The sequence below is a fragment of the Cygnus olor genome, chromosome 1 (assembly GCF_009769625.2).
Source record: "Cygnus olor isolate bCygOlo1 chromosome 1, bCygOlo1.pri.v2, whole genome shotgun sequence".
NCBI classification, from domain to species: domain Eukaryota; kingdom Metazoa; phylum Chordata; class Aves; order Anseriformes; family Anatidae; genus Cygnus; species Cygnus olor.
This window is the reverse complement of record NC_049169.1, coordinates 69,013,576-69,040,657: the sequence shown is the minus strand read 5'-3', so window position 1 is coordinate 69,040,657 and position 27,082 is coordinate 69,013,576. Positions and strand designations below refer to the sequence as shown.

General features: G+C 37.4%; 1 protein-coding gene across 21 annotated transcripts in view; it reads right to left on the bottom strand.

Moving 5' to 3' along the window:
* The window catches only part of PLEKHA5 (pleckstrin homology domain containing A5), a 170,171-nt gene that overhangs the window by 88,502 nt on the left and 54,587 nt on the right, over positions 1–27,082 (bottom strand). Inside the window, exon 1 of one of the 21 annotated variants that reach the window (XM_040564158.1) lies at positions 17,192–17,210. The exons of 19 other annotated variants lie outside the window; for them this stretch is intronic. The gene's annotated coding sequence lies outside the window, so the exon portion shown is untranslated. Of the gene's footprint in view, positions 1–1,598; positions 1,706–17,191; positions 17,211–27,082 lie in introns of those variants that run through there. One more of the 21 variants, XM_040564152.1, reaches the window with a different exon arrangement.

Sequence of the window (27,082 nt, the reverse complement as noted above, 5' to 3'; positions counted from 1 at the left end):
ACATGTATCGAAAAGCACACTTTAAACATTTTTGAAGACAGACAGAAGCTGACATAACTGCCTATAAAAGCCTGTTTCAGCTAAGCCCAAAATTACACTAAACAAACAAATTGGCAATAAAAATTCATTCAGCTTAAAAAAGAGCAAAGTAGGTATCCTAAAAATCTCATTAAAAATAAACATTAAGATATTTTTGAATACTATAGCCACATAATAAATAGGTATATTTGTAGCAATATATTTTAAAAGTATTTAAAAAGCATTTACCACTATTATCACTTTCACTTCTGTGTTGGAAGCCAACCATCTACATTAAGGCTCAGCTACAAGCGAACTTTTATGCTAATAGTAATCTGCCAAGTATCATAAATACTAAATATATCAATTCTGTATCTGCAATATAATATCATCACAGTACTGTATCATAAAAATTGTCAGCTGATGCATTAAAGACATTATCTTGAGCATAGGCTAACGCATTATATCCACAGAGCTACATAAAGCTCTGATTCAGCCCATCTAAATTCAATCTGGAAGTGATTTCCTGCTGGAAATCAATATCTAACTTCTACCAAGATGAGTTTCACTACTCCCAGAATCTTCAAACATATGAAAAAAAAGATGCTTTTGCATGTATTCATCCATCAAGACCTTAAAACAAAACGAAAATCACCAAAGTGACACAGCAAAACCCTGGCTTTCTCTTTTAAAATACCTCTGTGCAGACAGAGGGGCTGTAATTTTCTAACTCTAATATGGAAGATTATCCACATGTTAGAAGACAAAGCCTTTGAAAATCGGAATCTGCCAAGATTTCTAAATGTAGTAATACTGCAGCACTTTTATAACTAGGCTTTCGATTGCTAGGGAGGAGAGAAGAGGACACGTATTTTATATTTATTCTGCAATGAGAGAACAGTTACCTTGAAGTGGAAACTACAGTGTATTTCAGTCATTTAAAACTTAAGCTGTAAATGGATACAGTTCTGTGTTGTCGTCCTCCCCTCCCCGTCCCAATTTTAGGCTGACAGATTTTGCAGTTCAATATATGACATTCATAGAGAAATTAACATACATCCAGGCAGATGATATAGATACATATACTCACTGGAAGTGCATCTGTTATTCCATTTGGCCCCCCTCCTACACACATACAGAACCCCCAAGATAACATTTGTAAGATGGTCAACTATTAAAATTACCTTATTTTAACATACAGCTTATAAGGCAACTTCAAGTTTCTATTTTGAGAGTATTTCCACTCAGTGTTGCAAGCTAATTAAAAAAGCTCAAATAATTCTTGCTACATTCAATCTCTTAAACATGAGCACATCTACTAGATTACATATGAATAAAAATCTTGGAAGTTATACACAGAAAGTAATAAATCAGTGAACAATTTCTACATAAAATTAGGCTTCTATTTAAAATCTTAACTTTGAATGTTATAAATACTGTGTTACTCCACATATATTGTGAATCACTGAATACTGCATTTGAAAAATTTGTTTTTCCAAAGAAGGAAAAATGTTTTATGTCTAAAAAACCAACCAAAACACAGTTGTTAAAATGTACATCAAAGAATAAGAATTACTCACCAGTCTCCAATGAAATTCAATCTTTACTAAAAGCTTGACATGCAAACAACAAAATGCACACCAAGACGTGAGGTACAGCCCTTTCCTATCTGAAGCTGCTCCCCAATGAGTACTGCACAGCCCTGACCCAGAGAAAAAGCAACTTAGCTGTCAGGATTGCTAGCCTCCAGAGAAAGCTGATACTGAAGTGATGTCACATACTTCTGAAATGTTGCTGCAGCCCCAAATCATCAACTCCCATCTACCAATAAAATCCCTGCTTCTAAATGATGGAAGACAACATATTTAACAACAGCATTAAATTCCAACAGGAGCTAATAGCAAAGATTTTTTAGGAGCGTGTCTTGGGTTAGACAAAATGTGGGTTAGCCAGAAAAAGTGAAAAAGAACAGATGTTGGCAATGTTGTTCAAATATGTTCTTCTCATTTACCTTCACCCTGAAAAGTCTGTCTGTTGTATATTCATAAAATAGAGGAATGACACTTCACGAGCTGGAGGAGGAGGAGGAGAGACTAGTACAGGGACTACGTCCCAGAGCACAAGACATCTTTCTGTGGGGCTCCAGCTAATCTAGCTAAGAAGTTCTTGGCTCTGCTTAGTAGCCCACAGCAGGACCACCTTTCTCATTTTCTTCACCTTCTCCTTCCCCAGCCCTCACTCCTCTATCTGCCAGTCAAACAGAACACCTTGGAGCACTCACAATCCTCAGAAAGCACTTGCCTAATTCCACTAGGAAACTGGACGAAAAGATCAGCAGAAAGTAATCCTCCTATGCTAAGGTCAGGAACTTTGATACCAAAATGGATGCTTCCAAACTACTAATACAGGCTGTGAGGCTATATACACCATGAGGAATACCACGGAAAGAAAAGGAACAACCAAAACAGAGGTGCTGAAGAAAATTTTTACAGAGGAAAGAAAAATATGGACTAACAATCTACTACAAAAAATTAAATAAAAAAGGAGATGAATTGCATACCATGTAATTTATTCATACCAAATGTACTTTCACAAAAATAATAACAAAAAGCAAGAACAAAACACTAGAGTTTCAGCTGTATGGACAGCCGGGGTCTTCTACAAACCCCCAAATTTAGACTTGGATATGGACAGAGATCTTATTAAAGTCTGAAGTACAAAGGATTATCTTACTGAATAGCTTCAAATTCATGTAGCACATTTTAAATATGACAGCCCACAGATTTTAAACAGCCCTGAAATAGCAATATCATATTTAGGTTTGGTTAAGAATCAACAGTGTTATGCTGTTAAGCACTGCCTTCAGTCAGCTAAACTGAGGGCAGTGCAGGCCTCTCAGTACAGAAAAGACCAGAAATTATTTGACATGAGTAAAATTATCTGTGATCCATGAAGAAATGGACCTCCCAAAAGAAAGATTCTAAATTCAGCAGGATAAATCACTCATTTAAAAACAAAATAATGCAACATGAGTAAGGTGAGAAATTCTAGGGAAAGGATAGAAGAACAAACCAAAAAGAAAACACAGACCTCTGAATTGAAGAAGTTGCAACTAGATCTAGATACTAAAAATATTTTGTGGACAGAAAAAAAAGAATTGGTATGCAGATGGAAAAGGGTTCAAAGGAGAGCTAGCCAAGACAGAGTCCAAGAACCGAATAATATTCTATCCCATTTTTCAAAGTGAACAGTGTCAATCCCAGGAACTGGGAGGCAGAGTGAACTAAAGGAGATAATGCACGCAGATAGCCACTGAGGCAGAGATGAAACTGGTTCAAGAGAGGAAGCCAAGTGCAAAAACAGGAACCAACTGATGCACACAGGACTACTGCCAGAATGCAATCCTCTTCAGAGGGATAACTTAAAATTAGTATTTTCATTAGTAACTAAAGAAAAGGCATATGAAGTCTGCTGGTGACATAAAGCCAGGGGGCATCAGACATATGAGCGGTATTTGATAAAATATGAGAAATGGATGAGTTTCACATGAAAAGAAATGAATAACCCAGAGGAAGAAGAATGAAAATAGAACAAAATTCAGGAGCACAAATGTAAGGTCATACCCTGAAACGACAAAGTATCTGTTACAAAATAGACAAGAGGAGACTGAGAACAGCATCCAGTATGTTTGCAGTTGCTTCTAACCTGAAATCTCTATGCCCTTGTGTCCTGTGTCTACTTCTGTGGTAAAGCATGCAGAAGTCTGCATTTCCACTGATTTTTTTCTCCCTTTCCTAAAGGATCTACAACCTGAAAAGGCTGAAAGACAGCAAAATCAGAATATGATTAAGTAACATACCTATGCCAATTAATTCTAACTATTAGTTTAAATAGGAACAAAAATAAAAGTTTACCAGTGTAAGTATGCACTTTAGAGAGAAGATTGCAGGAATATGCCTCATCTGACCCTGTGGACCATCTGAGGTGGGACAGGGCTATATAAAGGGGATTCAGAGCTGCACAGATAAACACTAAAAAAGGTGAATAACGGAGTTAGAAAAAGTAGATACAACTTGTCCAAGAAATGTTAGATTTTTTTTTAATTAAGTTGGTCTCATTAATGAGATTGTTAGGATCGTTAACAAAGAGGTTAACTTCAAAATCTCATCTTTAAGGCAAGTGACCTATTTTGAAACAATTTCTCGTATCTGTCACACTTGGAATGGCAAAATTTGGTAGTTCAAAAGTGTTTTGGGAACAGTTTGGAATATGAGATTTAAAGCCAAAAAATAACATTCCAGAAATCTACCAGTTTTACCATCAATCACAGGTTAAGTGGTCAATACTACAGAGACTATGTTTCCCTCTCTCACCTGCTAGTATGTTTCATGTATAAAATTAATGCTCTGCTCAAAATTAAGTTGTCAATCTTTTCCTCCTTTTTTGTTAGCATATAAGATTCATAGAAACAATTAATCCTGTTAGTTCCAAGACATTAATGCCTCTCTTTGTAAGATCTGTGCTATTTCCAGAAAAAAATCTGCCTTTCATTAATAGCCTCCAGCCCTGATTTCAGAGTACGATTTGATAAAGTATTAGCATATGATGTTTGGAGACACAGGCAAGCAGACTAAGGCAGCTGAAAGAGAGAACTACCAGGTTAGTTCCTACTAAGGAATGGTACCTTACCGTGGTACCAGTAAGGGCTAATTTTGAATGAGAAAAACTTAGTATTGAATTACATCAGCTTTTCACTATTTTTCAGTTTTCTGGTTCAGTAAAAAACAAACGAACAACAACAACAAAACAAAACTTCAAAGCAAAAAAAACTAGCTCTCCACTCCCGAACAGCCTGCAAACTGAGATAGCATCCAGTGCTGAATCATTTTAAATTTTAAACAAGTAGCTTAATATCATAAAAATGCAAGTCCCTAAAAATCTAAACCAGAGGAGGGCAACTAGCCACAATTTGCCACTGTTGAACACATTACTCCAGAGGGTTATGGACTGTTCCAGTAAGCCTACCTTGATACATTCAACTAGAGAGAAAAAGTATTTTATGCTGCAGTCAGGCGAATATAAAGACAAAATAATGTAACTGTGTCAAAGAAGCAGGGGGAAAATAAATTTGCTCTAGGCACGTAGGTACAGATGACCTCATGGCAACCTTACCTATATTTTCCACTGGATTTAGGGTTGTATGTTCATGTTGTTATTAAGGTCTAGTCTGGTTTAAGGAATGTGCTTCTGATGACCGTAATGGACTATTCTGAGACGGTCCATAAGACAAGTGCTATGTTACATAAAAACCTTAAGTCAAAAGGTATTCCATATAAATAAGACGTACAAAAACTCAAGTTGGACAAGACCCCTGGAGGTCATCAAGTTCAATCTCATGCTCAGAGCTAAATTTAAATCAGATCAGGTTGCACAAGCCCATGTTGAGCTGAGTTTCAAAAATCTTCAAGAATGATGATTCCACAGCTTCTCTGTGCTCAATAGCTTTGAGACTTATTTTAACCGTTTAGCATGTACTTCATTTCAATTCATGACCACTGCCTCTTGCCCTTTCTTTACACACTTCTGAGGAGAATGCCTCTTTCACAAAGCTCCTTTAGGTAGCAAAGGACTGCAATCACGTCCCTGTTTCAGCCTCCTCTTCTGCTGTACAAGCCTTCAGCTGCTGCTTGTACATCAGATGCTCTGGACCCATAACCAGAGGCCTACTGCTCTTGTGCTAGACTCACACATTTCTCTCTGATACTGCTGGGACCCAAACTGCATACAGTACTCCAGAGACAGCTTTGAAAGTGATGACCTGACGACAATCACCACTCTGGCCAATGGAGCTCAACATACGGTTAGCCTTCACCATCCCAGCAGATGGGATCAAGGCACTGACTCACAGCTTGCTCACCCTCCAGTTTGTTGAGGTGTCTCCGTAGCTGCAGTGCCCTCTGGCATGATCCCTTCTCCCAAGGCCAGGGTTATCCATGAACTCACTGGCTATGAGGATGCCACATGAGGCTACATCAAAAAGTTTTAAGTGACATTCACTGGTTTCCCCTCGCTTGAAGGTCATCACAGAATGTAGTCCGGTTGGTCAAGCATGACTTTTCCTTGACAAATCCACGCTAGTTGTTTCTATTTAACTAACTCCAGGTCCTTCACAATCCTAGAAATAGTTTCTATGAGAATTTGCTCCGTAATATTCCTAGGGACAGAGGTGAACTTCACTGGTCTTCAGTTCCCTGCATCCCCTTCCTTGTTGTTTTTTGGTTTTTTGTTTTTTTTTTTTAAACAATTGTAATGCTTGCCTTTTCCCTGTCATCAGGTTTATCCACAAAAACCAAAGACCTTTCATTGCTGATAAAAACCACTCACAATGACATCTGCCAGCTCACTGCGCACCCTCAGATGCACGTCGCCTGGTTCCATGGACTTGCACATGTAACTCACCCAAGCAGCAATGAGCTATTTCCTTGCACAGGAAAAAAGTAAACCATAAGCTACTCATCTGCATTAGACCACAAAACTCTTTAAAGAGAAGGGATTGTAATGGTGCCCCCCTAAAAAAAAAAACAGAAGTCTCTCTACTTAATGAAGAAATCTCTTAAAGAAACAGACTATTGCAATTTCTGAGTAACACAATGTAATCTATGTTGTCTGGATACTAATGAAGTGTAGACAATATGCATGAGAGTTACTAATTATTTTTAAATGACAGTTAAGCTCAGCTGAGCAAGCAGCTCCAAATGTCTGGTTATTCATAGCAACATGGACTATTAAAGCCCTAGTCTTTAATAAAATGCAATACTTGTTGTTTCGTTTTTTTCTTCATCACGTGTGTAAAATAAAAATATTGCTTAGGTTAGAGGGTTCTAAGAAGAAAAGGTTGCTGAACTGCTTTTGTCTGGTCAGTTGTTTTTTAATGGTTATGTTCTCAAATTAAGAATCCATAGCTGTTTCAAACAATTCAGAAAATAATTTATAACAGTATGCAATATTAAAAAACAAAAAGAGCAAGGGGGAGAGACCTTGAGGGAGCTTATGTTCATCAAAATTAAAAAGAAGAGGCAGAACAATAAATAACTCCATGGAAAAGATATCAGGAGTCCTGGTTGCAACCAAGCCCAGCTAGCAGGTATGCTCCAGGACCTTCTGGCTGGCTTCTGCCATTCTGGCTATATCCTCTAAACTGCTGTAAATCTACCCCTGAAAGCACTGATGTGTTGTTCTAGCATTTTATCCTTGTCCTGCTTGGTTCATTTAAGTTCTGTACAACATGAACAACAAAATTAATGAATTTTGAAGTAGGAGTTTTGACTGTTGGCAGAACAGACAGAACAAGTTTTTCCAAAGGCAAAGCCTAATCTGGGCTTGCAACTGGAACATCTAGCTCTGCCCTAAACATCAAACTGGTTAAAGATATGCAGTAGGATCTGCATGTAGCTTGAACATTAGTTCAGCAGTTTTAGCAGGGAAGGCAAGGCCCCAAAAGCCTGTGGGACACTTTCTGAAATACACTGATATATAAAACACTGACAGAAACTTAAAAAACTGTCTGGGAATAAACAGAAGCAGCACTTATAGGTGTTAGCCTTTCTGAAGCGAGATGTTTATAGTACCCTAAAAGTATATAGCCCTTGATTCTATGCAAATAAAAAGTAACAATGAAAAATCAAACTGTTTCCTCTCTTCCAGTGCTTTTAGAGAATGGAAGGAGTACTTTTAGGTTTACTTCTGGAAGACCAGGATTAGAGCAAATGGCTGTTAAAACAACAGCCATGTGTACATTAATTAAAATAAAAAAAACCTACATTGCTCAGCTGTAGCACCTTCTGTTAAATACAGCAAACTGCATGCCAATCTGAGCAATGTAGTTACTTACATTAGGTACAGCTATAATAAAGTTTCAGAGCAGAATTTTAGGACTTTACTAAAGCTTACACCAGCCACAATCAATTCTTGGTATCAGTAATATAGAGGATAATTTCCTCCTTTCCTTTCGTAAAGCATACTTTGTGATCCAATCCCAATTTGGAAAGCAACTATCTGAAAAAGAAAAAAAAATAAAAAAATAAAATATCAAGCAAGAATCTAGGGCTTTTTCAGTGTAGAGCAGATTTTCAAGCGTATGCCAGACATGAATGGTCCACAGTCAGCAGCCCTCAAGCCAGCACTAAGGCCTTAATCTTATTCCATTCCCTGAAGCTTGTGAGAACCTTCTGCTCCCCCCAGTGGCAAAAGAAAACAAAAAGAAAAAAGAAAAGAAGGCAGCTATTAAGAAGTTTCACTTTTACATACAGTGCTGCTCTTCAATGTTCTTCAAACCCCAAAATTCTGTACTTGAAAGACTTGAAAGAAAAAAAGATTTTGACCTACAAAAGCTATGCAGAAGAGTCTAAATCAACATTTACCCTGAACCCTTATTTATGGAAAAAAAAAGCTTTAGGAACTGATAAATACAAAGTAGCTGATAATGAAAGCAAATTTCAAATTGATATAAATATAAACTTGACAAGAATTTCCTCAGGTCATGATAAAGAAAAAAGGCTAATTTTTATAGGGAAAAAAGCACTCTTGATAGAAGTCTTAGAAGCAATCTTCTGTTAAAAAAATCACATAAATGACTAGACACAGAAAGCTGCTGCCATACACAGATATCACTTGCTTACACTTATCAGCATCCTGATGTATCCCCCTGTAGTAAGCTTCACGAATTTTTTGTTAGTTTTTAAATGTGAGTATAGTAAGAATAGTATTTCTGAAACCTGAAGTGAAAAACTTAAAAAGGAATCCTGATGTTTAGTCTATATATTATATATAATAAACATTTATGCAAGTAGCTTTTCTATGCTCAAAGTTTGGCTGCAAAATTACGTAAGTTCAGACACTTTGGACTTGTAACAGTGACAACTAGTATGTAATTTAGCCTCATCTAACAACTTCCTCAAATTTTACAACGTTTACAAAAAGTGACTTTTGATCTTACTCTTCAAAATCTGAATTCAATGTGATGAAGCTAAAGTCACTGAAAAACTTGATTTTTGAGGTGTGTAGTAACTTCAATATCACCAGAAAATTCAGCAATTTAACAGAGGAACGCAACTTCAGTATCCATAACATTAACACTGTACCATTCTGGCAGGCATATTGAAGTATTACTAAAAGGCTTGATGAACAGTGTCATGCCATTTTCTAACCAAGCAAATGTTTCTGTGTAGGCAGTTAATAATAAGCAATGCTGTGGATGCTCTATTTAGAAAGAGTGTGTTCTGTCAGTAAAATGAATCTAATCTGTATGGAGCAATCATCTCAGTGTTGATGTGAGCATTACTACAAGAAGGATTGAAGTTAGCAAGGCAAGGTTTGAACAAGGATCAGCATCTTTTACTGCACCTAGTCACAAAGCTGGAAATGAGTTGTAAACTTACAAAGCAAAAGCCATTGTTTAAACTTGAAATAAAAGCAGCAGTGTTCACTGATTGATGCCAGCTGAAAATCATCATCTTGAGTTGAAATTAGGTATGTTTATCAGACCACCTGAGAAGGAAAGGAGGTAGCACCCAGTACAGGAGAACAAGATTTATTCATCACCTTGTTCTTCCCCCCAGCTTAAAGGGAAGGTACAAAAATGGGGGGATTAGCTGAAGTGAACAGGAAAATTATATAGTGTAAAAACACAAAATTCATGATTTTTAAGATCTGATAGATCTCTATTTCATTACTCTGCTTGTCTTTCAAATGCATTGTGCAGACTTTCCTTGAAGATTAGGACCAGAGTACGAGAAATAGCTTTACATTTGAATTTTTCTTCAACTCTTTTAAGGAATTTGAAAGAGTTTACACTGGCGCACAGTGTCTGTGTAGCCTCTCTGGCAGTTTCCATAAGAGCATTCCATTGAGGTACATCAAATATCAGTCATTTTGATATGTTGAAAATATCAAATATTCAATATCCAAGACTGAAAAGACATTTTTTTCCCAATAATTATATGAAGATGCACATGCAGAACAGTTCAGATCTTCACAGAATAAATTCTGGTGATACATATAATTATTTACACAAGTGAATACTGCCTATCAGAAAATTTTATTTTAATATTTTGACAGAAATTGAATTATTGGTAATCATCTGTATTGTTAAAAGGGATTTGCCAAATAAATTATAATTTCTGCCTCCAAAGTAAGGATTCTGATGCAAACAGAATCTACAAAAAATCAGCAGAGAAATCTTTTGTCTCCGCCTAATTGACTTTCTAGATCAAGAGCAGCAGGGTCTTACTGATTATTATTATTACTTGTTACTGTACTTCCTCGATTAAACTTTTATGTTTGTTCCACAAGAGAAAATCTAGAGAACTGGAAGTATATTCACCAGTCACAACGTCCAGATTTTTAACAGTAAGAATGCTATTGATGTGTGCAAGAGGCCCAACTTTTTTTTTTTTTTTAAAGGAGTACACTGTTTGTAGATAGACTGAAATGTTTTTCTCTGAAAAAGGGGTCAAATCTTCTAAATCACAAGCTTTTCCCCAACACCAGAGTTATCAAAACTTCACAGAGAACCAGCTGGAAACATTTTACATCTATTAGTAACATTTTTCTCCTAATGTCTTTCAGGGAAATGGCTCTACCATTTTCATTTAACTTTTTAAATAAAACTATGAAGATGAAAAACAGTCTGGGAAGCCAAAGTTCTTTCTAGACCTGAAAGTCTAGAATCTAAGTGTTACAGATACTACAAGATGGTAAATAATGTTAAATACTGGCTCGACTTTACATATACAGATACATATACACACCCCCTCCTATCCATTCACACTGCAGTGACTCCTTAGTTTCTATTTCCTTGATTTTTGTGTTGCTGCTTTTTCACAATGTTCTCATTTTTTTTCCCCAGCATTACATAGGCACAGAAGTTTTCAGAAATGTTTATGAAAATGAGGAAGAGGAGTGCAGTCAATGTCTCAACATCAACATAACTGTCAGATGACACACTGCTAGTCTAATAGCTGTGTCACCGTACCAGCAAAATGAAGAAATTAAATATCTTAATCTGTGGGACTTCAACATTGGTTAATAGACCAGCTGAAACAAAGAAACAAAACCCTAAACCGTGCTTGCTTGATTTCAACACTAAGTAGTGTTAAAGAAATTAAAAACAATATCTAATGGACCAAATTATCTATCTGAACATATGCTGCAAACGAGAATCGCTACAGAACAGAACAAGGAGGAGGATACCTTAAAGGTCACGATCCCAAGTTGATGAAGCAAGGACCTAGAGTGAGCAACATGTAAAGATACCAGAACCAGCTGCAAGTGATCTGTAATTTCTACATGGTGTAACACAAAGCCAGTAGCCGAAGTAGAAAAACACTACAGCCTAAAGTTTCTCTGGGGCTATTTGGCTTTTCTTCCTGTTGGGCCAGGTGCAGCTTTGCACTGACATGCATTTCAGTTCTTGAGATATTTCACTGACAGCCGCTCAGGGATCACATCAGGCTAATTACATCAGGGATATGCCCTTTGGCTTTACTTTCTGCTTCATGAGACGTTGTATGCGACTGTGGTTAAGTAAACCTCTGTCTTCATTCTCAATTTGTAATACCGTGATACCGAATACTCCCCACCTTTAAAGCAACTAAATGCAACAGAAACTGCGAGATACTAATGCTGCAATGGAAAGCTATGGGAATAACATCAACCTATTCTGATTGTTAAAGCAGTCAAACTAAATTCAGCCTAAATCTATCATGTGCCAGTTTCAAAACTCAAATCACTGGGCCTAAAAACCAATCAAGAAAAGTCTCAACTGCTTAGTGCTGGAGTACTCCAAAGGGTAAGCCATTCAGTAGCTGGTTTTGCTTTTCCTCTTGACCAATTACCAGTTTACATATGTTTCTTCATTCTTTAAGTTGCATTTTAGGATATAATTTTAGTGATCTGGCAAAATTCCACCACTGTTTCCTGTGATTGTCACCACCACCTCTTTCCCTCATCCTCTGGGCAAATCCTGCCTAACGCTGGCAGTGCTGTCACCTACTGAGCAGCAGCCAGACTCTACCAGAAAGGTAACAGAAGTTACCTCCTCAGGGAGTGTGTAAGGGCTATAACCATACAGCACCTCTAGGTACTTTTAAAGGCAGCCCTAATGCGCTTGTTTTGACAGTCTCAATGTGAGGGCTAGTAAATGACGTTTGTTTTTTTTCCCCCTCATACAGAAAACGAATGTACTGGGTGATGTGGGATAAAACAGCATTACAGAAAATGCCACTGTTCAAGTTGTGCCTTTCCCATTGCTGCTACAATGCAAAAACCTTGACGTCTCAGACTAGATTTTTTTTTTTTTTTTAAGAAAAAAGATCATACTATTTCTCAAAAAAGTGAAAAACAAAGAAAAAACTATTCTAGATTTCCCAGTGAAGATACAATGTCTTATTTTAGTGATATTTCTGGAAACCTTTTCACATTCCTTGATTCTCAGAACACTTTTTCCCCTCAAAATGCTTCATCATATACTGAATACAGCTTCATATATCACAACTTGTCAGAAAGTACTGGCAGGGTTTAAAACAGCATGATGCAGGCATTTTGTTTCTTTGGTTTTAACATAATCCTGGTTCACATTTAATTTGGCCAAGAGAAGACCTCTAAAGACTGCACAGCAAATATTATTCTATTCAATGTAAGCTTCAGGGTCATTCCACCAGTTCCTTAGTTTTGTCACCAAACACCATGTTTTCACTGATTAAAATGTCTTCATTCAATTGCCCATATGTTAACTTTCATGCAAATGAGGGATCCTCTGCCAGCATGGTTATGGTATGATGCCAATGTAATTCCCTGGAAAAAATCTGCACACTTACATATAAATGCACAAGACAGAACGTGAGTATCTGAAATATAAATACAGAAGGAAAGATTGCTGAATTTAAATACTGAAATACTAATTAAGCATTTCCATATAAATAGGAGACTAGGACATGGAAACCTTTCTGGATTAAGGCTTTTGGATAAGAATGTATCACACAAAATATAAATTACATTCAAGCCCCTTTCAAATAGCCTGACGTACACCAAAATCAACTCTCCCTTCCTTTTGATTATAGTGGTTTGGAAGAACAAATCTGTGACTGGCTTAGAAACACAAATTACTGTATGACATATGCTTTCGTTAAATTCAGATCAGTTTCATGAACACCCTATGCCATTCTAGTATCCTTAAAGCCACTGAGACATTTAAATACTAAGCCAGTGTCTCCTCTACCACAGTACTGAAACATGCATTAGACTATCAAAAATATTTCAAATGTTGATGTTCTCTGAAGCATAAACTAGTATTCCACATTCCCTTAAAAATACTGGTGCACGCACATAGGTAAGGTGAAAGATGTTTCCATTATTTTTGTTGCACTGCCTGAAAACACATTCAAACAGTTAAAATTTATGTAGTATTTTGAGAGACAGTGCCATACATCTGCCTCCCCCCCACTTTTCCCTTCCCTGTGCTTTTTTTTGGCTGATTAAAGAACTTCTGACCTATCAAATAGAATGTTTTAATCTTGGTCTTCTTTCAGAAAATGTAAAGCCCCCGTATAATTTTCTAATGTTTTATTGATGGAAATCCCCACCAAATACCTATTCACTACTGAATAGCAATGGTCTAGTAAATTCATGGATAAAATCTGCCAAAATTCACAGGACTGTATCTAAACCCAACTTTAAACCTCAATGTACTGAAAAGGCAGAGACAATTCTCAGCTCATTCAGACAAGAGTTAGCTAACTCCTTTCTTGTACTCCCTTGTTACAGGCCAGCCAAAGAATAAAAAGAAAAAACATAAATGAAAAAGAATAAACAATTTGTGGGGGGACATGAAACATTTTAGATTTGCATTTTAATAAAACTGTTTCTCAAATTATACTACATACATATAGGAAGAACTAATAAAGCCTTTATTATTTTTCCATAAAAATCTCACACTCAATGCAGACATCATAGCCAATTAGTTTAAATGAATACTGGTGTGCAGCTCTTTTCATTTTGAAAAGTAAATTTAGATCATGCTTGTGAAACAGCTCGACTCCTTCCTTCACTCTATAGAGAAAAGTAACTAAAAAATGGCACTCTCTTGAAAGTATCAGATTGTAGCATACTCTCTAAAATGGATCAAGACTTGGTGCAGAATGCTGACAAGGATTTTAGACACAACCTTCAGTCTAAAATTGTTACAGCTCTCCATCTGGTACATGAACAGACTACGCTAAAATGTCAGCTGTACTAAAATCTTTCATTTAGAAGACAACCTGAACAAAATAAGACAGAGCCTTCACTGGCCAGAAGATTTAACCACTCAAAAAACAGCTGGAAGGCAGCTTTACTGCAAGATATCCCCCTTCACCCCACGTCCCTAACTTCCACATCCTTTGCTAATGTTTTTCCTTAGTTAGGTACCAACACTGATATTCAAAAAAATTCAAGTGGTACAACGTTTATTTAAACATTATCTCAGCGGTGGTACTACCTCTAAATGCTTCAAAGTGACTTTACTACATTCTTAAGAATGCACAGCCCTCCTAATGAAAAAGCGCCAAAAAACTTTTTTTTTAATCCTCTTCTAAAAACAATAAAAAACAAACGAACAAGGTGAATTATATGTCCTACATTTCCAGTCACGTGAATGGACACCTTGAAGATGCTTCCAGAAACTTATAGTTCATGAAAATTTGAAGGGCAGCAGAGCCATACTTAACTTAAACTTTGTACTCTAGTATTTTACTGCAAGTTAAAATATACTGAACCACAATGAAGTAAAATAAAATCCTACTGATGACTGGCTTGTGTTAAACAACTACATCACAACATGATTTGAAACTGAATAAATCTGACTGCTGTTTTAGTTTTCAATTCAGAATTTAGTTGCATTCTAAATAAAGGTATACAATCAGCAGCCCTTGTACTCGATTCACCCTCTCAAATACAGCCTTTACAACTATAGGAATTCCTCTTTTTGGAAAACTATCTAGAGTCAGCATTTAATTCAAAGGAAAGGATAAACATTATTTTGAAGAGTAAAGCAGGCAAGATACAGGTTATAAAGATAATTTGGGATGTTAAACCCTTAAAAATTTCTGCTTTCCTTGAGACTACTGCTGTTCCCTTACAATCTGTAAAACACAATTTTTTATAGCTTAACATTAACTGTTATTTCAAAGGGATGGCTCAGGAGAACCACATCAAGTTCAAACTCCTTCAGTGATCCAAAGCAGAAGTCCCCCAGCCTGCCATGCTGGCACTGACAAACGAACACTGCCAGGGCAGCTGATTGCCACTGGCTCAGCACATGCTTACCTTTCACACCTCTGTTCCTCTTACACTGCCATTCCCATTGCCTACTCTGCAGCCACGAGCACAAGTCTTCAGCTTTCTCATCTCTTCATTCCCTTCCTAGAAGGTCTTAGGTTTCCTAGGTCAGCTGCTCCTCTGGAAACTCTCCTGTGGCAAACCTGTATGGATTCTTCACATTTTCTACATCTCCAAGACTCACAGCTAACAGAACCTGAAGGTATCAACACTATGAAGTTGTCTACTCTAGTTACAAGAGCAAAAACAGAAATATATTACATGCTTTGAAAAAAACAAGTCAGCACAGTAATATTTGTACAAGTTCACAGTTAGCCCTTACTGTCCTTCTATCATTTGTCAAACAACTGCACTCTAGCATCCTGTTTTAGCAGCCAAAGTGCAGGTTTTCTGATGGGTTCTGACAACCTTTTGCCACAGCAAGGCCTCAATTAAATGCATTATCCTCAGGCTTTCATAAAAATCTTCTCTTCTGTCCATTTAGACCATTTCCCGTGGAACTCTGTATCAGAGGGTCAAGTGACCCGGCCTCCAACACCTCCAGATCCACACACACCAACCTCAGGCCTGCCTCCCTTCCTTCATGAGTGTCGGGATGACCATGAAATGTACGGGTTTAGGAATCTTCCTCCTGTGAATCCAGTCAGTCTGAACCGTAACAGGGGTAATGTTTAACAGCAAGTACTTCCGTGAGGCTCAGGGACCCTACTGACAAGCAGTTTTTCCCCGTTGTATTTCAGTTCTATCCGGAGCAGTATTTTAGGTCTATATGCACCATCACATGATAAAGTGCATCTTGTTGCATAAAACAAGCAACCCTCTCCAACCCCAAAATGTGTTTGCTTTTTAAATAATTAAGACCTCCAATTTCAATCCAGTGATAAGCTGTATTTTAGGCAGTAATATCACAACTGAAACCTCAGAACACTCATGAAGCTTAATTAAAAGGTGGATCTTAAATCATCTGTATTCACTGGGGGAAAAGTGCAATTAGGAACTAACTTGGGTGGGGCAGACGTTTTGCAGATGCTCTTGGAGGAAAGTAAGTTTTTAAATCAGTTGCAAGAACTAAGCTTTGACAATGCTTTGAATCTTAAATACTGCCTTTCTCCAGTTAATTAAAACCTAATTGAATGTTGAGCTCTATCACATACATCCATCAGCTACTATGAAGGCTAAAAATTTGTTCAGAATTTCCAGTTATTACCTACCGAAGTGCAAATTCTCAGTCACAACACAGACCTAAGAGATGTTTTTCTATTTCTTAGCTGATTAAAGAAGAAATACGTGCATATCTATCAGCAAAATTAACAGATGACAACAGTTAACTTCTGCTGTTTAGTGATTTGTGCTGAAACTGAATACTGTATCTTTCAATACTGTCTTACATAAAATACAATTCTTTTACAAGAATATTCAAACTCCCTTTAAAATGTTAGATACACAAAATAACCTAGATTTAAACCAATTTACTAAGGACATAAAGAGCACAAAAAATGACTGAGAAGTGACGGTTCCTTAACAAGAACTGTCGTTATATTTGGAACAGTTAGCTAATTTGAAGTCAGAAGAAAAAAAGACCCATTTTTTGGGCTTCTGAGTTAAACAGCCTAACATTCTTGCTAAAAAAGCAATTCTTTTTCACTAAAGAAATTAATACATATATGCCAGAATTATTTTACTGAAGCAGCAGAGATATTTCAAATAGATGCCATTATTAGAGAATAGAGACAAGTATGAAGCTGAGCTTTATCTGAGGTATCTAAAGGCGTTCGAAAGGAAGAGATTAATCTCAACTCACCGACACCACTGACGTTCTAACAGCAAGGCTGAGCTCACATCTCAAGTTTCCAGTTCCCAGAGAAATCATATGCGCACTGATAGAAAGACAACAAAAGGGCATGCTGTGCTCCCCCCTACTTCAATTGAATGACAGCTCTACTAACAGGGAACTGAGACACGCTGCAATATCAAAAAGAGTGGGTACTTGGTATGAGCATGCTCGGTATCTCATTTAAAATGGCCTGATGTTTCAGCTCAGCATGAGATGGCCTACTTCCAAATAATTTCAGAACTTTAAGTCAAATCTAAAATCATTAATTGGAATCATTAATTGGAATACACAAAACACAGCCAACGAGCAGTTCAGATTTTGCCTGATTTCCCCCCAGCCCCCTCACCCCATTTATTTTATTTTTATTTTTTTAATCTGAATCGATGCACATGTAATTGTTCACATTATTTCCCTGCAAGGCATCCTAAGGCTTAAATACTATCATCATGTACTTCAATGTAATTGCATGATGACACCGTAATAAACGGAAACCCTTTTCAGGATAGCATATGATCTGAACACTGAGCAGTACGACTCATAAATCGGACAAAGGCAACCAATCTGCTAAATATTCTCCAAATCAATTTAAGAATTATCCTACCCAGTGATTTCTGGGCAGCTTTTTTGGGTGTAGGAGAGGCAGTAAGGGAGACTAAACGATTGTCTAGCAAGTGGTTTATGTTCAGAAGCAGATTATCTTCACTTTAAATCTTTTTATGTATAAAGAAACCATCTAGATTCCTAATGTAACTATTCATGTTGGTATCAAAAGGCAGGTTTATTCACAGATAAAAATTCTATGCCAAAGAAAACAGATATTTAAAACCATCCCTTCAGAGATTAACATCTTTTAATTCACCCAAACACAGATACAAGTGGCATAGAGGTCTTCTATTTTTTTCCCTCCCTATCTCACAGGCTTCTTTCCATATTTATTGTATATTCATTTTTAAAAATGAATACGCTACACCTTCCTCCTCTTGTGGGAAAACAAAAGCTATGCCCCAGGCAGTAGATACTTTATTCATTTATTTTTCCTTAAATGCTTTCTTGTTTATCATTCAAGCTCAAAGCAAAGCCAAGCAGGCTACTTTGTCAATGCTGTATTTTAAAAGCTGCCTTATAAACACTACACAGCTCACCTCATGGCAATTCCATGCCACCACAGCTGGACATGGAATTACTTAGCTGAATTTGAATAAATACTACCACTTGGAAGGCAGGTGTCAAATCCTCTTTAAGTACAGAAGACAAAGATTAATAGAATGGTATGCAGGGAAGCAAGACATTATTCTTAAGCTTCACTAACACCTTGAACTTAACAATGAGGTTTTCCGTGCAAAAAAGTGGTTGCATTTAGTATGAGCATCTGCAGCTTCAGCTATAGTGATCTGAAGTCTAAGGCTCACACAGTGCACTCCTACGCTTTGAAAACCCTCTTGGCATGAAAACAAAATATTTATTAAGGTAAATAACTTAAAATTCATCCTTACCCTTTGACTGTGAACTTGGACAAAATGAATGGAAATCTTTCTACTTCAGAAATTCCTTCTAGGCATCAACCCGGATATCAGGATGCATAATGGAGCTATGCCACCATTAAACCCAATTTTCATGAACAAACTGAAACATCCTATTTCATATTCTAGAGATAATATTACGTGATTATAAAAAAAAATCAATCATAATCATGTAACACTAACTGCATTCATTTGATTTTTATCACATAATACCTCGGTATTTCATTTTCTTATACCAATACATAAGAAAACCCAACTCTTGGTACAAGGTCTGTCCAGAATGCAAAATTCAAATGAATTCTACCATCTGGTGCCAGGCTAGGAAAAGCCTGCACCATGATAAGCATTTCAGTACTTCTTTGCCAGCTAATGAACTCTTTAAAGAAAGAAAGAAATGAGTATTACATTATATTCCACATTTTTATCTAAGCTCATCTTCCCGTATCACCTAACTTTCAATTATTTACTCCTTTGCTGTTCTTGGAACTTTCTCAGAGACACAGATTGGTGAAATACAGCACAAAAAGAGGTGTCAGGAGGCAAGAGTTGCCTCCTGAATGAGAAATATTTTCATCCAGGTAGGTTTGATTTCTTTTTCTAAAAAACAAAAGAAACAACAACAACAAAAAATGCCACTGAAGGAAGATTAACTCTACAAATCTCTATCTAATAGTTTGTATTTGCCACAGATGGATGTCGAAGTGGGGGGGGGGGGTGGAGCAGAAGCTAATATAATCCACTACAATTGAAGCAAACACATCTCTTCTTTCAGGTATATTCCCATTTGCTTCCCCAAATCCCATTATGCTGAGCACTAATTATGAAAATTTTATTTCAGTTAAACAGTTTCCAAGTTTAAAAGCTCTGCTCCGAAGTTAAATTTCTTTATGGATACAACCTGCCATAAAAGACAGTTTTTCATGAAAAAACTCTCTGCATTTCTTGGACATCTGCTCAACTTTGCAGAGAAGTTTAAGGAAGCTTCAGAACGGGTTTTTTCTTTTTTTTTTTTTTTTTTAAATGTATCTGTATTCTGTTCTCTTAATGACCTACCAAATTTAGCTACAATGACAAAATTTTAACAGCTAGCAAAAGCAAATGCAAAAGCAAAACACTTGGTTCCACAGTCAATGCAAAGTGTTACTTACAAAAGAGAAGCCTCTCACCGAATCTGAAACTACTTCTTTGCAATGACATACATTTGAGTTTCAAGATCTGCACGTTTGATAAGAAACTTTTACTGTAAATGAGCAAAAATTTGTCAATTTGATAAACATTTATTGAAAGAAAAAAAGGACACATATGTAAGTAGGGAAACATATCCTGTATGTATGATTTACAAAAAACATTCTTCTGATTTGTACTCTAGCTTTCCCCTGACAAAGCTAGTATTATATTAAAATCGGAATTGGAAGCTGAAACATTTTTCTAAAGTTTCTGCATTGGTTTCCAAAACAAAGCCTTGTTATCACACAACACACTAACACTATGCCAGACTTCTATGTTGCTATAAAGATTGAATTCAATGAGCCCTGGAAGAGTATTACAGGCAGAAGATTAATTTCACTGATCTCAGCACACAGTTAGAAGACACGACAGAAAACATTTAATGACTTAAGTGTTGCTCCCCTCCTTTAATATATTTGTCAAGAAATCAGGTGGTGAATACTTAAAACACCTTTGCTCTTTTCTAAAAGCTTCTTGGCAACACACACAAACACTTTATCATCTGTTCTGACAGGAGAGCAGCTCATTTTAATAAGACTGCTGTTCTGCATTGTGCTTAGGTCCATTTTAAGTCTCAATATCAAACTCACCACTATTTCACAATGAAATATGATTCACTTTTAAGCTTATAACTAGGCTTTATATGGATTTTATTAAAGGCTTGACTTATTCAACTGATATTTTTAAAGGAACATGGTAAATTCTTCAGTAAATTATATACAGATGCGTTTCGCAAGAGCTTAACTATGCTTCTGGCATCCTAAAAAGATTTCCACAATCATATCTTTTACACACGTCTGTTATACATGAGGTCTTTTGGCTCTCTTCTTGGTTCTGGCATGGTCACACAGGCAGCTTTCCTGAATTTGGTCTACTAAAAGCAATACCTCAAAATGCCTTCTCAAATACTGTATCACAGAAATCTGGAATTTCTTCCTTTTCTATACAGTTGAAAGCTATATTCTCCAGAGATGTTCACCCATTTAAAACACATCTCCCATTAAGTTTTTCCAGCTTAATTATCAACTGACTGTTTTATGATGGGTCACCTACTCAAGTGGATAAATATTTTTCAAACAAAACCAGGACTGTGTATCTGGGTCTAGAGAACCAAAGGAGAAAAAAACATTTATCATGCACAGAATACTACATATACAAAGTTCAAAGAGTAGTCATTTTCTATTATTTAAGTAATATAACTTCCACTTCTGTTTCCATTCACTGTTTTGCCTGTGCTAGATATTTCCAAGTGTGCTAATACTGTAATATTTAAGTCTTCCCACACCAGCAAGTATATTTCTCTGAGTCCTTCTTTTGTGATGATTCTTTCAGCTCATTTGAAAATATTGCCTCACTTCACAACTTTCCTTTCCCTTCCATATACGCAACTTGCTTTTATTTTTCTCCTGCTGTTAATGAAGATTCAAACGTCCTCAATACTGAAAGCAAATTAAATACCTGGTTACTATTACTCAAGGACAGTAACTTCAAACATTCAAGAACAAAAACACTTCAGAAAAAGGAATGCACATCTTCTCCTGTTTTATTAATGCACATATCGTATGGCTACCAACATCAGAAGCTGATTAATACCTAAATCTGGACAAGGACAGACAAACATTGTAGAAAGACAGCATTCATTTTTCTGTGTTGTTTGTTTTTCTTCTGTTACTATCTACATTTTCACAACTTACAGGAGTGGTTAACTCCATGCATTCAGAGCCAGACATTCAGAAGTTTAGCACCTACAAACTTAGCATCTACAAACTTGAACAGATAATCTTCAACTATCTTACAGTGCTTGTACAAACTGCAAGAGTATGTTACACTACCCAATGCTAAGCACCTTCTCCAAAGGATATCCTCCCTCACCTCATCTCTTCATTTGAAGGCTTCATAACTTGGAAGTTACAGGACACAGCATGAAGGGGCAAATAAGGTATACAGCATCCACAAAGACATTTACTAAATCACAGGAGAAGAGACCTGTATTCTATTCTTCATTAAGTTATTGCAAGCCTCATTTAAGTCTGTCTTTTTATAGTCTTTCACTCTTCGTATGACCACAATTATTTTGAATAGTCAACTATGAGTTCATGCTTTACCATTTATATTGTCATTTCATTTCCAAATATAGGTATACTAAATGTTATAGATAAAACAGTTTGTGCTCCTGCTCTTGTAGAACTACAATAGAAAAATAAGGTTTATATCTGTTGTTTGCAGCTTATAAAGGCACATTAGTCTTTAACATATCACCATAGATGATTCATCTGGAAAATTATACCAGCCTCTGCCAGAGCATATAAAACTGTCACTACTGCTCTGATTGTTAATGTTGTTTTCTAAGTTTATATATATTTACATTACAGGGTCTCTGAGACTAAGACCAGGCCTGAACCAACCACCCTTCCCAAACACAAGCCACATTCTTGCCTACACTTATGAGAAGCTCTAGCCACAGAGACAGACAACCCACTTATCCTCAATGTAGAAAGAATCCCCCCAAACCCACTACTGTCTTCAAATTGCTTTTCTTTTAAAAATTAGCCATTAGCTTTAGAAATACATTCAAGGTGAGTGAAAGAACAATAGCCTGACAAAGGATCCCTATTTGGTATGGCAAATTCTTGACCGTTTCTAAAACTCAATCTGTTTGCGCTATTCCTTTTCATTTTATGACTATTCCTAGAATTGCCATTGCAAATCTAGTAAGTGATTCCATACACAAATATGTTTACGTTTGGATTCCAGAAATTTTGCTTAAAACAATTTAAATAGTTATTCCTGATGTCCAAATGAATTTTCTGCAAATTTCCTATCCTACAAAAATGGTACAGTATTATTTTTTTTTTAGGGCAACTTCACTACGGATCTGGCCTGCTGATGACACAACCTTCAGTTTTACTTATGAACAAAAGCAACAAAGTATTTTCCAGTTTTGGATGCAACTCAATACAAGCAAAACAACCTGTCAAATACAAGTTTCTGTGCAGGAAACATTGAAACTCAGCAGCACTTTAGTGCTGCAAGACCTACAGTTATTTTCCAGTCCTTTTTTAATAACTGCGACACGGCACAATCCCTTTTATTAACTAATAAAGTCCAAGTTAAAACTGCTGAGATCCCATTTGGAAAGTATCTGAATTCTCTAACTTAATAGCTAGCGGAAGCTCTTTGCAAGGTTCTTAAACTTACTCAGAATGACAGTTATACAGGCATCCATTAAGCTTATTCTTTATACTAATGGAAGTAATTCTAAAAGTAAAAGCATCCTTTAGTAGATTTATAGCTTAGTATTTATAAACCAAATGAAAACATTTGCTGCATTTACAATTAACTATTTTAAAAAGCCATGTTACTCTGACAACTCACTATGTTGTACAGAATACAGAATTACTGACAGAAATCAAGTCGATGACATACCTGTAGTGAAAGACAGGAAGACAAACTTCAGTATGACAGAAAATATAATGTATTGCAAAGAGAGTATTATTTATTTCGAAATGGTTTAAAACCAAAAACATAACAGAATTCTTAAGTAGAGAATTTTACTGAAAGAAAAATTCTGAAAGTGTTCAAATTGGAAAAGGAGTACTTGTAGGTTCAATGAAAACTCGCAAATGGGCAAATCAAAAAATATATTGCAGGCTCTGGGGAACCATTTGCAAATGTGTGGAGGGTAGAAAGAGGAGAGACAGACCCTGTATCTCAAGCCTAACATAGCTCCTCAATCAAACTTCAGAATCAGGAAGCCTTCCACCAATAAACAAGCAAATACATATACAAAACCCAAGAGGGCTGATGGAAAATAAGGTCACTGCAGAGAGCTCAGCTACCTGATTTTCTACATTTGTTTTCACAGTTGGAGAAGCCTTTAAGGAACACATCTACACCTAACTGATTCAAGAATCAAGAATTGTCCAGTGAATGCAAGTACCTGTAGGAAAGGGTTAAGCAATCAGTCCATGTTTCCCTTCTGTAAAGGAATGAGCTTATCTGTTGTCCAAGGTATCCAAATTGCCACAGTCCCACAGAATTGGAAGGTGCCTGACTTTACATCTGGTTTTATGGAGCTACTAGCGTCAGCTAGAGAACCAGGTGCACCTAGAGGATGCACACAGTAAAGTAGAAAATGACATTTAATAACAATGATGTAAAATGTTGCAAATGGAAAAATCTGCCATATTTTACATATTCATTAACGGGTTTTGAGATGACCATTTCTACTAGGGAATAAAACCTTAATCTTACGACAAATACTTTTTACAAAGAACTCACGGACGGTACTGTGTGCAGGCTAATCATTCCACGTATTAACATACACAAAACAAAAAAAATACTAGAGAAGTTTCAAAAAAATGGCAACAAGGGTGAATAGAGGGCATAGAAGAGTTTCCACAAATAAACAAAAACAGATTAATAGACTGGCTATGGTGGTTTCAGCCTAATGGACAACTAAATTCCACCAAATCACTCCCTCCCGCCCCCCATAAAGGGAGAGGGAGAAAATACAATGAAAGAGGGGTAAAGGCTTGAGATAAGGACAGGGAGATCACTCACAAATTACCATCACAGCCAAAACAAACTGAATGTAGGGAGATTAATATAATTTATTGCCTACCACTAGCAGACTAGAGCAGTGAGAAACTAAAAGCAAACTAAAAACACCTTCCCCATCATCCACCTTCTTCTACCTCCTCCCCCAAAGGGGCACAGGGGAATGGGGGCTGCGGTCAGTCTATAGCAGTTTGTCTCCACTGCTCCTTCTGGTCCCTCTCTGCCCCTGCTCCATGTGAGGTCCCTCCCACAGGATGCTGTCCTTCCCGAATTGAGACTGCAGGGGCTTCCCACACGCAGCAGCTCTTCAGGAACTTCTCCCACATGGGTCCGTACCACAGGGTCCATCCATCAGGAGCAAACTGCTCCAGCACCGGTCCCCCACAGGTGGCAGCTCCCCCCAGACCCCCTGCTCCTGCGTGGGCTCCTCTCCACAGGGTGCAGCTCCGGCCCGGGGCCTGCTCCTGCAGGGGCTCTCCATGGGCCGCAGCCTCCTCCAGGCCACATCCACCTGCTCCACCGGGGCTCCTCCACGGGCTGCAGCGTGGAGATCTGCTCCATGTGGGACCCATGGGCTGCAGGGGGACAGCCTGCTCCACCAGGGGCCTCTCCACAGACCACAGGGGAACCGCTGCTGTGTGCCTGGAGCACCTCCTGCCCTCCTGCTGCACTGACCTTGGGGTCTGCAGGGCTGTTTCTCACTCCTCTCTCCCAGCTCTGTCACCCAGCAGTTTGGTTTTTTTTCCTCCTTTCTTCAATCTGCTCTCCCAGAGGCCCAACCAGTGTCACTCACTGACTCAGCTCTGGCCAGCAGCGGGTCCCTTTTGGAGCCAGCTGGAGCTGGCCCTGGTCTGACATGGGGCAGCTGCTGGGTTCTGCTCACAGAGGCCACCCCTGCAGCCCCCTGCTACCAAAACCTTGTCATGTAAACCCAATACACTGTCATGACAAGAGGTATGATAATGATCATGTTATCAATGGGTTTTATTGTAAAAAATGCACTTTATCTCTTATACTAGAAGTAGGATGCTAGATGGTAGTGATTCAATACAAAAAAGGTGGTAGCCCTCCACGCATGTAGCTGCACCTTTGAACTGTGTTCAGCCTCCAAAACAACTTGAGGAGAGCTGCTGTAGGCTTAGGAATGGGTACAATAACCCATTATGTGCAGCTAAATACAGAAAACAGTACCTCCACCTCTGGAGGTCACTGAACCACACATTGCTATCAGCTGGGAATTCACATGTAGGTTCTAAAACCAAGCCAAAACAACAACAACAACAAAAAAACAGAGCAAATCCTCATCTTCCGCCATTTCAGTTTCTGGCGATTAGCGAGAAAACCTTAAATACACTTTGTCAGAAACCTTGAAGACAGTATGTATCCAGCCACTAGAAATCATTTCTCATATTTGGCTGCTTTCCTCAGCTACTGTAAAGCTCAGTAGGATTGGCATTAGTATCAATGTATTAAAAACACAGTTTCTTCAAACTTACAAATTTCTTCAAACAGTTTTTACTATTCCCCTGGTTTCTCCAAAATCACAAATTTCTTCAAACAGTTTTTACTATTCCCCTGGTTTCTCCAAAATCCTTTTCAATAGAATAGGGAATGATCCACCAACTTGTGGCATTGGGTTGACTTCACTTCCAATTCCACTAGCTTGTCAAATAAATACATCTTCCTCCAGCAGGCCAGAACTTACAGACCACTCCCTATTTTCCTGAAAATTTACACAAAGGTAGCAGTTTTGGTTGTGGAAGGAAGAGGTGAGTAATTCTCAAACCACAGACATTGAAAGATTGAAAGAGTATTGATCCAGTAAGAAGGGTAATTAACTCTGAATGATCGACAGTTAATTTACAGTTCAACTTTACTAACACTGATGTGTAATGGTATTTCCAATCATATAGTTGATATAAGAATCCTTGTTAGGGGGTTCCCACTGATATATGCCTAATACGAAGTTACTGTATACTGGACAACAGATTCACAAGCTAGCATAACTGTTTAATTCTATTCTCAGTTGAATTGCCAGATCCAGCACAGTGCCAGATTAGCTGCTAATACCATGGGCTTTTCTTCGGTACAAGCTGAGACCAGTTCAGCCAAGCCATCCTTAACAAGAACTCCCACTGTCAGACACCAGTCACTTCAACCTGCTGAAAGCAAATCTCAAAGAGACAGTTAAAATAAAACCAGCACAAATCAAAACCTTCATATTATGGATTTCCCTTTTGTTGAAGTCAATTTAACTGACCTAATGAGCTTCATATTCTTCAATATGAAAAAGTCTATACGATTCAATAAAAACTAGAGGGAGCAACACATTAAATGCTTTTTTTAATTGACTTTTGTTTTCAGGCCAACCGCCCAGGGATAAAGTTTTATTATTACTCCAGTATTTCGCATCCTTCAAAAAAGTGCCAATTTGCACTTGGCATACCGTTCAAACCAGGAAATAAGCTAAAAAAACAAACAACACAACAAAATCCACAATAAATTGGACTTACTTAACTAGTAAACATCTCTTTGATTTTGAATCCTACAG